Genomic DNA, 14,336 nt, shown 5'->3' with positions numbered 1-14,336 from the left:
TCCTACTGGCCTCATAATTGCTGACCCAGCTGTCAAGCTTATTTTCTGAGAAATACGGACTTCTTGAAGCAAAATCTGACACATTTGATGAGTTTAGGAAGACTGTCAACAAACCAGCTAAAGGGGGCTTTTCTGACTAAAACAGTCCAAGTTTCAATTCCCAAGTGGGATGATAAACAGCTCTGGGGAGTGCCTGGGAAGATGTTTGTGTCTCAGAATCAGAAAGGTGAAGGTCAACTCTGACAGGAGAAAATACTCACTCACCTTGAAACAATTAGTCTCACTTGGATTCTTCAGCTACTCAGAGTAAACAAGATTTTCAATATAAATACATTTGAAGGTTTTCTCATATTATATAATATTATACGAAAATAAATATTGTATTTAGATCATGTACTTGCACTGAAGACCTGAAGTCTTAGCTTGTAATCCATAAACCAAAAAGGTTTTCAAAGTTGGCTTGAATTTCACTTGTCCCACCACACACCTATTCTCTGATTTGTCCAGGCTTAATCAACAACTCTGACTACCGGAGATGAACCCTCAGCACAAAGGAAGTTTGATTAGTAAACTGTAAAAGCTTAAAGACAGCTCTTCAAAGAAAATTTCAGAACTTTCTGTATTTGATAAGGAGGTGAAATGGATAGGAAAAGGATCAAGACAACATTTTAAAAAATTATAACAGAGAAAAACTAAAACTCTAGATTCCAGTCTTATTTTCCTGCAAAGGAGTCTCCAGTAGACCAGGATGGCCTCAAACTTGTTGTGGAGCTGAGGACATCATTGAATTTCTGGTCCTTTTGCTTCTACCTTCTGAGTGTAGGGGTTTCAGGTGTGTACCAACCAGCCTGGTTTATATCATGTGGGTATTGAACACTAGGACTTATCTTGCTAAGAAGAACAAACGAGTTTCTCTTAATGAGGGTTTTCTCCATATTTTTGAACAATCTCCATATATCTGTGAATATAGTTAAAGTTTACAGTGTCATTAAACTTTTCACAAATTACAAAAACATACCAAAATCATGTTAGAGAACTCCTAAGAAAGATTTTTCTTCTTTTATTTATCCCTGAATTCATGGAATGTATTGAGTTTATTATTTCTTACTCTCAGTGTGTGTGTGTGTGTGTGTGTGTGTGTGTGTGTGTGTGTGTGTATCAGTGTGTGTGCACAAGAACATTTGGATGCCAGGGAAAGTTTTTTTTTTTTTTTTAAGGAACAATTTACTCTGGAAGTAGGCTAGCATGATCCAGAGATTTTTTTTTGTTTATGCCCCCCACAACATATATCATCATATGCAGTTTATTTTAGCCAAGGTTATCCCTCACCTGGGTCCTAGGTACTGGGTGCTCATGCTTGCATTTCAAGTTCATTACCATCTAAACCTTTTCAATCCCATGTAGGTAATAGTCTAAATTAATTTTGGTTTCATTTCTCTGATGCAAATACGATAAATACAATGGGTCAAGCCATCTAGACAATCACACACAACATTGTGGATATAAGCGAATCACAATGATGGAATGTTATGCAATAAAGGGAAGTGTTAAGATGCTTCACACAATTCATTTCTCCGAAGGGTCTGGTGGGAGTAAAGCAATACGATATAAATAACTAGTCGGTAACAAAAGGAGTGGAGTAGGACATAGTGAGGCAAACTGGAAGACTTCAAATGAAAAGAACAGCTTGCATAGTCGTGAGACATGGGCACTCATTTAGGTATGGACAAAGGTCTCATCAAGAGGGCAATATTTCATAAGTATTTTTTTTACAGGTCACCAGAAGGAAAGGGATGATTGTAGCAAAGGCTGAGAATAGGGAAGAAGGCCTGTGAAATAGCATCATGCAGATTTTAGCTGTGTCTCTGGTCTACACCATTTTCAGTGTTCTTCTCAGATGCAGCATGCAGATACTCCAGGAAGGCTACTTGCTGTTTAAACAGCAGTTTCAAAATTTGAGCAGAAAGCTTCTAGTTTTCCCTTTTGTGACAGTAGGTACAGAAACGTTGCCATGGACCTGGGAGATGGTGGGCTCAGTACAGTAAGGACCTGAGTTCAGCGCTCTCATTACTATTTAAAAAGCTAAGGATGACTCCCTGAGGGAGAGCATTTGCTTCCCAAGCAAAAGGTTCAGAATCTCTAGAAACTACATTAAGAAAATAATAAATATAAGGGAGTCAAGGCATTTGCTTGTTATTACAGTGCTCTGCAGGTCATGAGGATTCTTTTTTTTTTTATTTTTTTTTTTATTTTTTTTTTATTAGGTATTTAGCTCATTTACATTTCCAATGCTATACCAAAAGTCCCCCTTACCCACCCACCCCCACTCTCCTACCCTCCCACTCCCCCCCTTTGGCCCTGGCGTTCCCCTGTACCGGGGCACACAAAGTCTGCGTGTCCAATGGGCCTCTCTTTCCAGTGATGGCCGACTAGGCCATCTTTTGATACATATGCAGCTAGAGTCAAGAGCTCAGGGGTACTGGTTAGTTCATAATGTTGTTCCACCTATAGGGTTGAAGATCCCTTTAGCTCCTTGGGTACTTTCTCTAGCTCCTCCATTGGGAGCCCTGTGATCCATCCAATAGCTGACTGTGAGCATCCACTTCTGTGTTTGCTAGGCCCCGGCATAGTCTGGCAGCCCAGAGCTGTGCTCATTAAGAGGTCTTTTCGTGGGGTAACAAGAAACAGTGATGAAACAGGAGACTTGATGTTTTTCTCTGGCTTCCACACGCATAATAGAATATGTACACACCTACATATCATACTACACTATACACAAGCATACACACACACATTCCATGCCACCACCACCCCCAAACAAAACAACAACAATAACAACAACAACAGGTGACACCATGTAGCCTGTAATCTCAGAGCTGTAGAGGCATAGGCAAAGGATCTGGGGACATGCTGTTTACCTCCAAGTGAATTTAGTGAATTCGGGGTCCACTCAGAAACCTGATATAATAAAAATAAAATGTCTACCACTGATCTTCACATGGTCAAACACACAGCCACAAACATACACACACAACACACACACACACACACACACATGTATATGCTTGTATACACATATATACCACAAATACACAGAACAGAAAAATAAAAAAAAAAGTTTCCATGATTTTATGTTTTGCATAGATTCTATGTGTGGATACATGACTATGCATGGGTGCTTTCTGTTGTATAGCCAATATTTCAATACGTACATCACTGAGGTGACCACTTCCACAGAAACTGAAGGTAAAACAAGCTGACAGGTATGACCCTGACTGCTGTGGGGAAACTAACTGCAGAGTGGTTGGTCCAAATATGAGGGCAGGTTGTCTTTTAAATTCCATGGTTAGCATAAGGCAAATATATTTTCAGAGCCATGGCTGCAGCTTATCCATGAGGCACTCATTCATCAGGACTGATTGTACAGGTTAGAGGACTTAATCTTGGGTGTTGTTCCTCAGGTGCTATTCACTTTGGGATTTTGAGACAAAATTTCTCACTAGCCTGGGATTCACTAAGACATCTAGTACATAGGCTGCCAAATAGTCCCCAGCGGGTCTACCTGACTCTATATCTCAATAATGAGATTACACATGTGGATAAACCTGTTCATCATTTTCCTAAACATTTGACCTGTGGAAGAAACTCAGGTCCTCCTGTTTGCAGGGTGACACTTACTGTCTGTGCTCTCTCCCTAGTCATAAGCATTCCTTTGACAGATCCCTGCAGCTTCTGAAGTCTATATTTCTACAGATCTAGGGTGGGCTCCTATACCTCCATAGCCCAAAGACAGCAGCAAAGACAATGCGTTAACATATATCAATGGTTGAGGAATATTCAGGTTTTCAATTGATTAGAAACATCACAGAGTGGTCATGGGTTAAGACAGAAGTCTTTCTGTGCACTGTACTTCTGTTACCTATAAATATTCACACTTAGCTCCTCAGTTCTTTCAGTGATTTTTTTATTAGGTATTTTCCTCATTTACATTTCCAATGCTATCCCAAAAGTCCTCCATGCCCTCACCCCCCACTCCCCTACCCACCCACTCCCACTTCTTGGCCCTGGCGTTCCCCTGTACTGGGGCATATAAAGTTTGCAAGTCCAATGGGCCTCTCTTTCCAGTGATGGCTGACTAGGCCATCTTCTGATACATATGCAGCTAGAGACTGAAAGCTAAGCAGTACTCCCTGGAGCTTTCAGTGATTTCTAAGAATAAGACCCTTATGTTGATCTAAAATTAGGTACATCTGGATTTATGTTTTCTTATATCCTGAGTGAAGTACTTGCAATCATCTGGTGAGACTATCTAGATCTGGCTATAAGGTGTCAGATTTGCAAAGTGGGATCTGGGGCTTCCAAGTGTCACATCTGCCCACTGTTTTCCTATCTTCCATACCTCCAAGGCTGACCTGGCTGTGCACAAAGCCTCCCATCATTCCCAGGATAAGACTATACTGATGTTAGCAACCCAAAGATGAAATTTACAACTATATGACTTCTGCTGCTGTGACAACTGACTCTGGATTGTAAGGACAATAGCAAAGAAAGCAGCTGAAACAGAGATGATGATAAAGAATTTGTTTGGGGAAAGGGGACATGATTTTAGCTTAGAAAGTGATGAGTTTTGGATGAGCACTTGAAAGTAATTAACCAGATAGGAGCAAGGTCTTGTGTAGGGGGAGGATCCTGGGATATAAAAGGAGGGTTATAATTCTTAATGAGTCTGGGGAGCCTGGCAGATCATTATGTGTTATCAGAATTTATAATGCTTTCAAAATTAATTAGCTTCCCATACATAAAGAAATTCAAATCGAAGCTCCAGAGAAAAGTTAAAGAAGCTTAAAGTCTCCAGATGGCTTGATAGAAGATGTCAAAATCCTTTAGGACCAAGAATATGAAATCCCAGCTACCGTCTACTAAATTAGCAACAGGGTGTGTACCTGAATAGAACTGAAAAAAGAATGGTGAAAGTGTGACCCAAATATCTGAAGAACAAATACATAATAGTTACATTAGAAATAGAGTTTGAGACAACTGGCTTAAATTCTGGCTCTTTATCACAACTAAGTAGTGATAAATAAACAACAGTAATTTGCTTGTGGTCAAAGTAGGTATTTTTGTGGTATTTTCTTTTGAGACAGAGTATCTAGCCAATGATGAGTTTGAAATGACTATGAAGCTGAAGTTCACCTTAAACTTGTGATCATTCTGCCTCCACCTCCTGAATAAATCCTAGGAATAAAAGAAGGTTTAGATGGTGCTGGTGATTGCAACTGGGCTTTGTTCACCTGCTCAGGCATTCTTCTGGCAGAGCTCCAGAGACTTATTTACAAACAAATAGAAAGAAGTGATTCTTAGGCAAAATTACGAGTGAATGTGTAGGTGAGGGACACAGGATTGGAGATGTGTGTAGGAGCTAGTGCTCCTGGCAACAATTAAACCATGTCCCTGAAGCCACTTACATGTGTATGTTTGAAAAATATAGGTTCCTTGTTGACTTTGGCAGTGAAAACTAACCCTCTGTCAAAAGATTATATTTTTCTTCCAAGGAAATGTTTTATTCCACATGACTAAATACTTCCATATATAAATGCATGGAAGTATTCCACAAGGGAAGATGAGAGCAAATGTTGTTCAGACCCTACCTTGCCTCAGCTACTTATGGCCTTATTGCTACTTTAGAGACACTGTCCCTTAAAAGTTTAATTATTGAGAGAAATTGGCCTTATCCAAGCAGAGTGCTAGGGATCTCAGAACATATGTTTGTTGTCTGTTTGGAGCTCTTGACTTGATAGCTGATAAAGGTAATTTTAAATTAAATGTGACTATAAATTATTTTTAAAAGTAATTTAAACCCTATGGATATTTCCAATGTGGTTGAATCAGTTTGCAATCCCATCAGCAATGGAGAAGTGTTACTATTTCTCCACATTCTCACCAGCATCTGCTGCCCCTGAAGTTTTTGATCTTAGCCTTTCTGATTGGTGTAAGGTGGAATCTCAGCTTCGTTTTGATTTGCATTTCTCTGATAACTATGAATGTTGGAAATTTCTTTAGGTGCTTCTCAGTTATTCAAAATTTCTCAGTTAAGAATTTTCTCTTTAGCTATATATACTATTTTTTAATTGGGTTATTTGGTTTTCTAGAGTCTAACTTCTTGAGTTCTTAGAACATTTTGGATATTAGCCCTATATTGGATAGAAGATGTGTAAAGATCTTTTCCTAAACTGTATGTTGCCATTTTGTCCTACTAACAGTGCCCTTGACTTACAGAAGCTTTTCAGTTTCCTGAGGTCCCATTTGTCAGTTGTTGATATTAGAACCTGAACCATTGGTGTTCTCTTCAGGAAACTTTCCTCTGTGCCAATGTGTTAGAGGTTATTTCCCACTTTCTCTTCTGTCTGATTCACTGTATCTGGCTTTATGTTGAGATCCTTGATCCACTTGGACTTTAGCTTTGTACAAGAAGATAAAAATAAATCAATTAGTATTCTTTTATAAGCAGGCTACCAGTTAAACCAGCACCATTTGTTGAGTATGCTTTTTTCACCCACTGAATGGTTTTAGCTCCTATGCCAAAGATCAAGTGTCTATAGGTATGTGGGTTTATTTCTGCATCTTCAATTTTATTCCATTGACTGACTTGTCTGTCTATCTACAAATACCATTTGATTTGTATCATTATTCTTCTGTAGTACAGCTTGACATCAGGGATGGTGATTTTCCAAGAATTTCATTAATTTTTGAGAATTATTTTCACTATCCTTGGTTTTTTGTTACTCAATATGAAGTTGAGAATTACTCTTTCTATCTCTTTGAAGAATTGAGTTGAAAATTTTGATGGGGATTGCATTTTGCTTTTGCTAAGATGATCATTTTTACTATGTTAATTCTATTGATCCATGAGGATTAGTGAGCTTTCCATTGAAGAAGAAATCAAATCTTCTTTGATTTCTTTCTTCAGGAATCTGAAGTTCTTATAATACTTATCTTTCACATGCTTGGTTAGCATTACACCTAGATATTTTATATTATTTATGACTGTTGTGGAGGCTGTTATTTCTCTAATTTCTTTCTTAGACCATTTATTCTTTGTGTAGAGGAAAGCTACTGATTTGTTTTTACTCTGCTGACATTGTTTATCAACTGTAGGATATCTCTGGTAGAAATTTTAGGTATAAATATATATATATATATATATATATATATATATATATATATATATATATATATATTACCATATCATCTGCAAATAGTGACACTTTGATTTCTTCCTATCTATTTTGTTTCCCTTTGACATCTGTTTGTTGTCTAGTTAGAACTTTGAGTACCTCAGAAAATTGGAAATAGTTCTACCTGAAGACCCAGATATTCCACTCTTGAGCATATACCCAAAAGATGCTTGACCATATCTCAAGGATATGTGTTCCACTATGTTATTAGCAGCCTTGTTCATGATAGCCAGAAGCTGGAAACAATCCAGATATCCCTTAATAGAAAAATCAAACCAGAAAATATGGCACATTTACACAATGAAATACTACTCAGCTATTAAAAGCTAAGACATCATGGATTTTTGCAAGAAAATAGATGGAACTAGAAAATATTATCCTAAATGAGGTAACACACACCCAAAAGGACATACATGGTATGTACTCACTGATAAGTGGATATTAATAAAAAAGTTCAGAACACCCATGGTACAGACCATTTGCAGCTTAACAGAAAGGAAAGCCAAGTGTGAATGCTTAAATCACACTTAAAAAGGGGAAAGAAATAACCACAGGAGGCAGAGGAAGGGAGGGGAGGAAAAGGGGGGCAGGTTCACATATAGGAAGAGACAAGAGAGAAGCCCAGAGTGTCAGGAGTATGAATAGAAATATGCATAAGCATGGAGTGGGGAATGGGGAAAACAACTAGAATATCCCAGACATCAGGGATGTGGGAGGCTCCCAGGACCCAGTGGAGATGACAATAACAGGAATGTTCAACAGTGGGATGATAGCACTTGAAGAGACCATCTTCAGTAGATAGACATGGCCTCCAATTGAGAGATGGAGTCACCCACCCGTTTCAAATAAAATTAATCCAAAATTGTTTCTGTATAAAAGAAATGCAGGGACAAAAAAAATGAGCAGACACTGAAGGAAAGATCACCCAGAGACCATCCTACCTTGGCATCCATACCAGGCCTAGACACCAAACCACAACACTATTGCTGTTGCCAAGATGTGTTTGCAGACAAGCCTATAAAGGCTGTCCTCTAAGAGGCTCTGCCAGCATCTGACTAAAACAGATGCAGATGTTTATAGCCAATGATTAGACTGAGCCTGGGGATCCCATTGAAAAAGTCAGGATTATGACTGAAGGAGCTGAAGGGGATTGTTAACTCCATAGGAAAAAAATCAGTGTTAACTAATCCCCTCAGAGCTCAGAGGGACTAACACACCAACAAAGAGCATACATCACCTGATCCATGGCTTATGCTAGAAAGGACTGTCTTGTCTAACCTCAGTGGTAAGGGGTTCACTTGGTCCTATGAAGGCTTGGTGCCCCAGAGAAGGGGGATGAGAGAGGGGTGAAGTGGGAATGAGTGGGTTGGTTGGGGAACACTCTCTTAACGGCACAGGGGAGGGAGTACTCCACCATTAAGCAACACTCTCTTAACAGTGGAGTACTATTGAAAAAAGGACCAATAGGGGGTTAACATTTGAAATGTAAATAAATAATTAATTTAAAACATGGATAGGTTATAAGTAAAATATGAAACATAAAAAATATAGAAAATATGACAAATTATAGAAAAATAGATGAAGGATAGAAAGAGAGGCAGATGATGTTATCTCCTTTATTGCTATTACCTGATTTTCTCGGAAACCTCACCAAAGCTAAGAGTTGGTTAGGCTAGGGCCACTTTCTATTAGGAACTCCAGCCTCAAGAAGGCTTCTCCAGACAATTTCAGTCAAAAAACTTTGTGTGAGGAAATGTGATGGTGTTTGCTATGTGCACATGTATCTAAGTCCTGTGAGTTACTAGACAGGGTCTTAGGGTGAAGAAAAGTGCTAAACTCCTTTGCAGTATTATATACCAATAGACAGTGTATAGGGGCCTATGACTGAGACAGAATGAATGGTGTGAAGTAGAACTGCTGTGGGGAAACAACATTGTTTTCATGTATTTATTCGTTTACTTTAGCCTGTTATTTACTTAATAAGGTCACTCATTCTAACAAAAGTATCACTGTCGTGGCTCATTCTTTAGATAGTTTAGAACAATATGCCAAGTAATTGAGAATGAATGTGATCCTCTCAAAGTCTTAGACCTATTTCATTTAGTTGGGACCTCAGGAGTAAGCCAACAGGCTAGGTTAAGGAGGTTCTGGAAATGAAACTCATAGCTAAGCATGCAGTCTACCAACTGAGGTACTTCCTAAAGTTATAAATTTCCACCAATTTTTGTCAATATACTGTGGACAAATTTAAGATTTATGAGCACACAGAAACAAAAGTAATACCCTTAAAATACTGAAATGCCTTTATTAATGAAAAGTTAATATTTTTAATATTATTAATTCTATAAGAACCATCCTGGCTAAGCTTAGACAATGAGACTGGCCCAAAACATGTCTCTACCTACTAACAAATAAGCAGTTTTAAAAGCAGGTACTTAATAGTGAACTTACCTGAAAGTGCAGGAAACTAGAGAAGAAGATAGCTATCAACATAGCATAAACCAATAGTTATGGTTTGTGGCATTGTATAGTAAATGAAGTATACTCCGGCATTATACATTAATAACATGAATACTGGAAGTAGCATAGGTGATTTTAAGGGGCATTTAGAATGCACACATTTGAGAATGTCACTGTCTCAGATTACATTGACAATCACATTGACAAATATCTAGGGGAAATATTTGTCTAAAGACTGGCACAGATCCAAGGGTAATGAAGTTTTGGCATAGTAAAGGAACAAAGAGATCTGTCCAGCCAGAGCACAGGAAAGAAAGATAAAATTGGGGGCCAGTGGAGGAGAGAAAAGTAGAGATGGGAGAAACCAGGATCAGAGAGATGAGGAGGGATAAGTTTTGACTATGCTAGACACCGCTCCAGAGATGGTGGAGCACAGTTTGAGGTCCCAGGCAACTGCTGGAGCTGGCTCAGGGGTTCACGGGCCTGCAGGGAAGCCGGGACTGTCTGGTTCTCAGGCTCTTGAGCCCCCAGGTGCTGCTGGAAGCCTCAGAAGAGTTGAGAATGGAGTCCCCCACCCACCCACCCCCAGCGCAGGATGGATCTTGCCCAGGGCTGAAGGGGAAAAGAAGAGAAAACTCCGGCTGGGTCCTCAGGGGAGGAGAAAGTCCTTGGTTTGTTCAGGGGTGGTTTGACTTGGTGGAGGTCTTGGTTGGGAGCACTGAGAGGACCTTCTGCAAGAAATTAGACATCTGGCTCTTTAGGGAAAGGACTGTTCTATTGCTCCCATGGCGCATCCCGATGAGAAGAGACAGTCCATGGTTTTAAGGCATTTATTATCATGGCAGAGAGTGGCGATGAGTAAAACAGCACCCCACTTTCTCAGGGCAGGCCTGAGGATAAACACCTTTTGCAGGGAGGAGTGTCTAGGAAGAAAAGTTTAATTGGGTAAACCTCCAGGTCTTTAGGTTCGTCATTAAAATGGAGATCTGTCTTGAGGCTATGTGACCAAAGGTCAAGTCGTCTACCTTTGGAGGGGCTTAGGACATTGCCCTTATATGACTGATGGCCATAAACCTATGAAGAGCTGTGACCTCGTCCAGGAGCCTGGTGTCCAGGAGCATGGCAAAACACCTATCGTCCATCCTATTGTTGTTGTTGTTTTTTTAATTTTATTAGATATTTTCTTTATTTACATTTTAAATGCTACCCTGAAAGTTCCCTATATCCTCCCCCTGCCCTGCTCCCCTACCCACTTACTCCCACTTCTTGGCCCTGGTGTTCCCCTGTACTGAGGAATATAAAGTTTGCAAGTACCTAGGGGCCTCTCGTCCCAATGATGGCCAACTAGGTCATCTTCTGCTACATATGCAACTAGAGACATGAGCTCTGGGGGTACTGGTTAGTTCATATTGTTGTTCCACCTATAGGGTTGCAGACCCCTTCAGCTCCTTGGGTACTTTCTCTAGCTCCTCGACTGGGGGCCCTGTGTTCAATCCTATAGATGACTGTGAGCATCCACTTCTGTATTTGCCTGGCACTGACATAGCCTCACAGGAGACAGCTATATCAGTGTCACTTCAGCAAAATCTTGCTGGAATATGAAATAGTGTCTGGGTTTGGTGGCTGATTATGGGATGGATCTATCTTAACTCAGCCAGAAACCAGGCTGCCTTTCATGGCCCTATACATCTCTAGAGAAAAGAACTTGTAGAGACACTTTGAATTGTGGGTGGGTTACTAGACAAGACCTTAGAGGGAAGAAAGGTATTAAATTCCCTTTCAGTGTCCTACACAAATAGGCAGGGTGTAGACACCTATGACTGAGACAGAATGAATTTTGAGAAGAAGACCTGCAAACTGTGGGGAGACAAGATTTTTTCATCTATATTAAGCTGGATATATTTAGAAAATTTTCATGGAAGCAAAATGTAAGCAATTGTATATTAATATTTCCATAAACCAGGCTGGCAGAGAGTTTTGGAACTGATACATATGTAAAGGTTCTTCACAGTTAGTGGATCTGGTGACTATAGCAGCCATCAGCCATACACAGAAAAATTAACAGACCTGAAGCTAAGCCCTGAGAGAAAGGGAGCTGAAAAGGGGGAAAATGATGGGTTGCTTTCCTCTAAATAATATTTTTATTTATTATTTGAAAATTTCATAGACTCCTCATCCCCCTTTCAATTTATCCTACTCCCTCAGTATATCAACACCCCTGCTTATTTATCACATGGGTGCTAAGATTGAAAATGAATACACTGAGTTCAAAGACTCTCTGTCTCACTGTCTGTCTGTCTCTGTCTGTTTGTCTGTCTCCCTCTCTCTCTCTCTCTCTCTGAATGTGTGTGTGTGTGTGTGTGTGTGTGTGTGTGTGTGTGTGTGTGTGTGTGTTTGTATGGGTGCATGTACATGCATGTGCCAGCTTAAATATGAAAGAGTAGAGGATGAAGTTGAAACCTCCTTCTATAACCATTATACTTATTTTTGAGTGTTTTCCCTTCAAACAACAGGGCATTATTTTGATCCCCAGATTCTGTGTAAAAATATCTAAGTGTGGTATGTGCTATAAGTCCAGCACTAGGAAGGAAGAATCAGGCAGATCTCTGGGGTAACTGGCCAGTTAGCCGGCCTGGTCCATTTTTCAAGCCACAGTCCAGCATCAGGCTTTGTCTCGCAATGGCAAGGTAGGCAGTACCTGTTTGAGAATAGTTGAAGTTGACCACTGTCCTCTTCATACTTGTCTCTACATCTACAGGCAATGCTGTATATACCAGTATACACAACTAAAGTAACAGCTGTGATCTAACTAAAATCATGATCCTTTGGGCTTGGCATACAAAAGGTACAAGAAATAATGATCAATATCATTCTTGGGTAAAACTAAAGGTAGAGACATTGAAAGACTAATAAAAATCCTACACCAGGGTTAGCAAATGACTCCTCACTGGGTACATATCCTTGCTGCCATGCTTGATGATCTGAGCTCAATATGATTGCATGAGAAAACAGAGGCTGATACACACACACACACACACACACACACACACACACACACACTACTTGAAATTATTAGGCCCAAAGAGATGGATTTATAAAGAACAAATAATTTTTCTTCAGTGTTTTTCATCCTGAAAGTTTCTTAACATACAAGTAAGCAAACATTGCCAATGAGAGCCACAGAAGCCTCCCAGCAATGACAAAGGTTCCTCATTGAGCAATGAGGTACAGGGGGAATTAAAGGCCTCCTTGAACTTACAGGTGACAAAGTGCTTTCTTGATAGGCTGTCAATGCTTCCTTCATAGATCATACTCTTTCAAAAAGTGTTTGTCCATGATAAAGGCAGTTGGTTCCACAGTCAATCTCCTCCCCTTAAACTTTACTTCTCAGACATATCCACTGTAGCCAAGAGTTTGCCCAAGGAGCCATTAATGCTTGAGAGTTTTGTGTTTTCATTCTCAGAGTTCTTAATTTAGTGTGTAGGACAACAGGAAAGCAAATGCACTTTTATGAAGTACGTTGAATGCTTCTGAGGCAAGTACTATTTTATGCTGGCTTTGTTGAACAGAAGTAGGCACATTTGAGTCCCTCTGTGACCCAAAGTAGTACTAATTCAATGGACTGTTCTAGTAAGTTTAATTGCCAGCATGAACACAAGGAATGTTCCATGAAGGCAATGTCAGTAAGTGATTCTCTAGAATATGTTGGCTTGTGGGCATGACTATGGGAGAATTACCTTGAATAGTAGAAAAACATGCCCACTCTGAGTGTTACCACTTCCTAAGCATTGTATGATGGATGGACAGGAGCCATGTGAGCATGTTATCATCATACTTTGCTCTTAGATGTCGATGGGATGTGATTAGCCTCCTATGCTTTTTGCCACCTTGATTGCCTGGCAATGATGGACTGTAACCTGAGATTGTGAGCTGAAATAATTAACATCTTTCTCCCTAAAAATGCTTTTCAAGGTACTTTATCTCAGAAATAGGAAACTGAACTAATATAACTAATGATTTTTTAAAGTGTGTTGACTAAGTGTATTTACTCCTTAGGTGACACTGGATATTATAAACTCAGCAGGTGAATGCCACTGAATTAAAGAAGAAAATCAATTCATAATGACACAGTATACATGTTCATCTTTATGCCTTCAGGAGAAACTTAAAATAGCTGCCTTCTTGACTGACTCATTTCTAGCACAGTGATTTCTCAACCTATGGTCATGACCATTTTGGAGGTCAAATGAGCCTTTCATAGACATCACATATAAGATACCCTACATATTACATATTGACATTCTTATTAATAGTGGTAGCAGAATTAGAGTTATGAAATAATGACAAAATAATTTTATGGTTGGAGGTCACCACACCGTGAGGAACTATATTAAAGGATTACAGCATTATGAAGGTGGACAACCACTGTTCTGGAAATGGAGATTTCAAAATCTTTGTGGGTCATGCTCAGCCAGTAAAGGCTCAGCTGAATATTTCTGATCAAGTGAAAAGTTCTAGGTCAAATGATGTGATGCTCTTGGGAAATATTGGAGGTTTTTGCTTAGCCACTTTTTTCACTTACACATGTGAACATATACACAAACTCACACAAAAGCACACAAATCCACACATACCCATGTG

At 39.5% G+C, this 14,336-nt stretch overlaps 1 protein-coding gene across 2 annotated transcripts in view; it reads right to left on the bottom strand.

Annotated features, from left to right (window-relative positions):
* The window catches only part of Cntnap5b (contactin associated protein-like 5B), a 718,354-nt gene that overhangs the window by 425,383 nt on the left and 278,635 nt on the right, over positions 1-14,336 (bottom strand). The window lies entirely within an intron of this gene.

This window comes from Mus musculus, chromosome 1 (assembly GCF_000001635.26).
Source record: "Mus musculus strain C57BL/6J chromosome 1, GRCm38.p6 C57BL/6J".
Lineage (NCBI taxonomy): Eukaryota > Metazoa > Chordata > Mammalia > Rodentia > Muridae > Mus > Mus musculus.
Note: the sequence above shows the minus strand (reverse complement) of the source record. Positions and strands in the feature narration are given on the sequence as shown.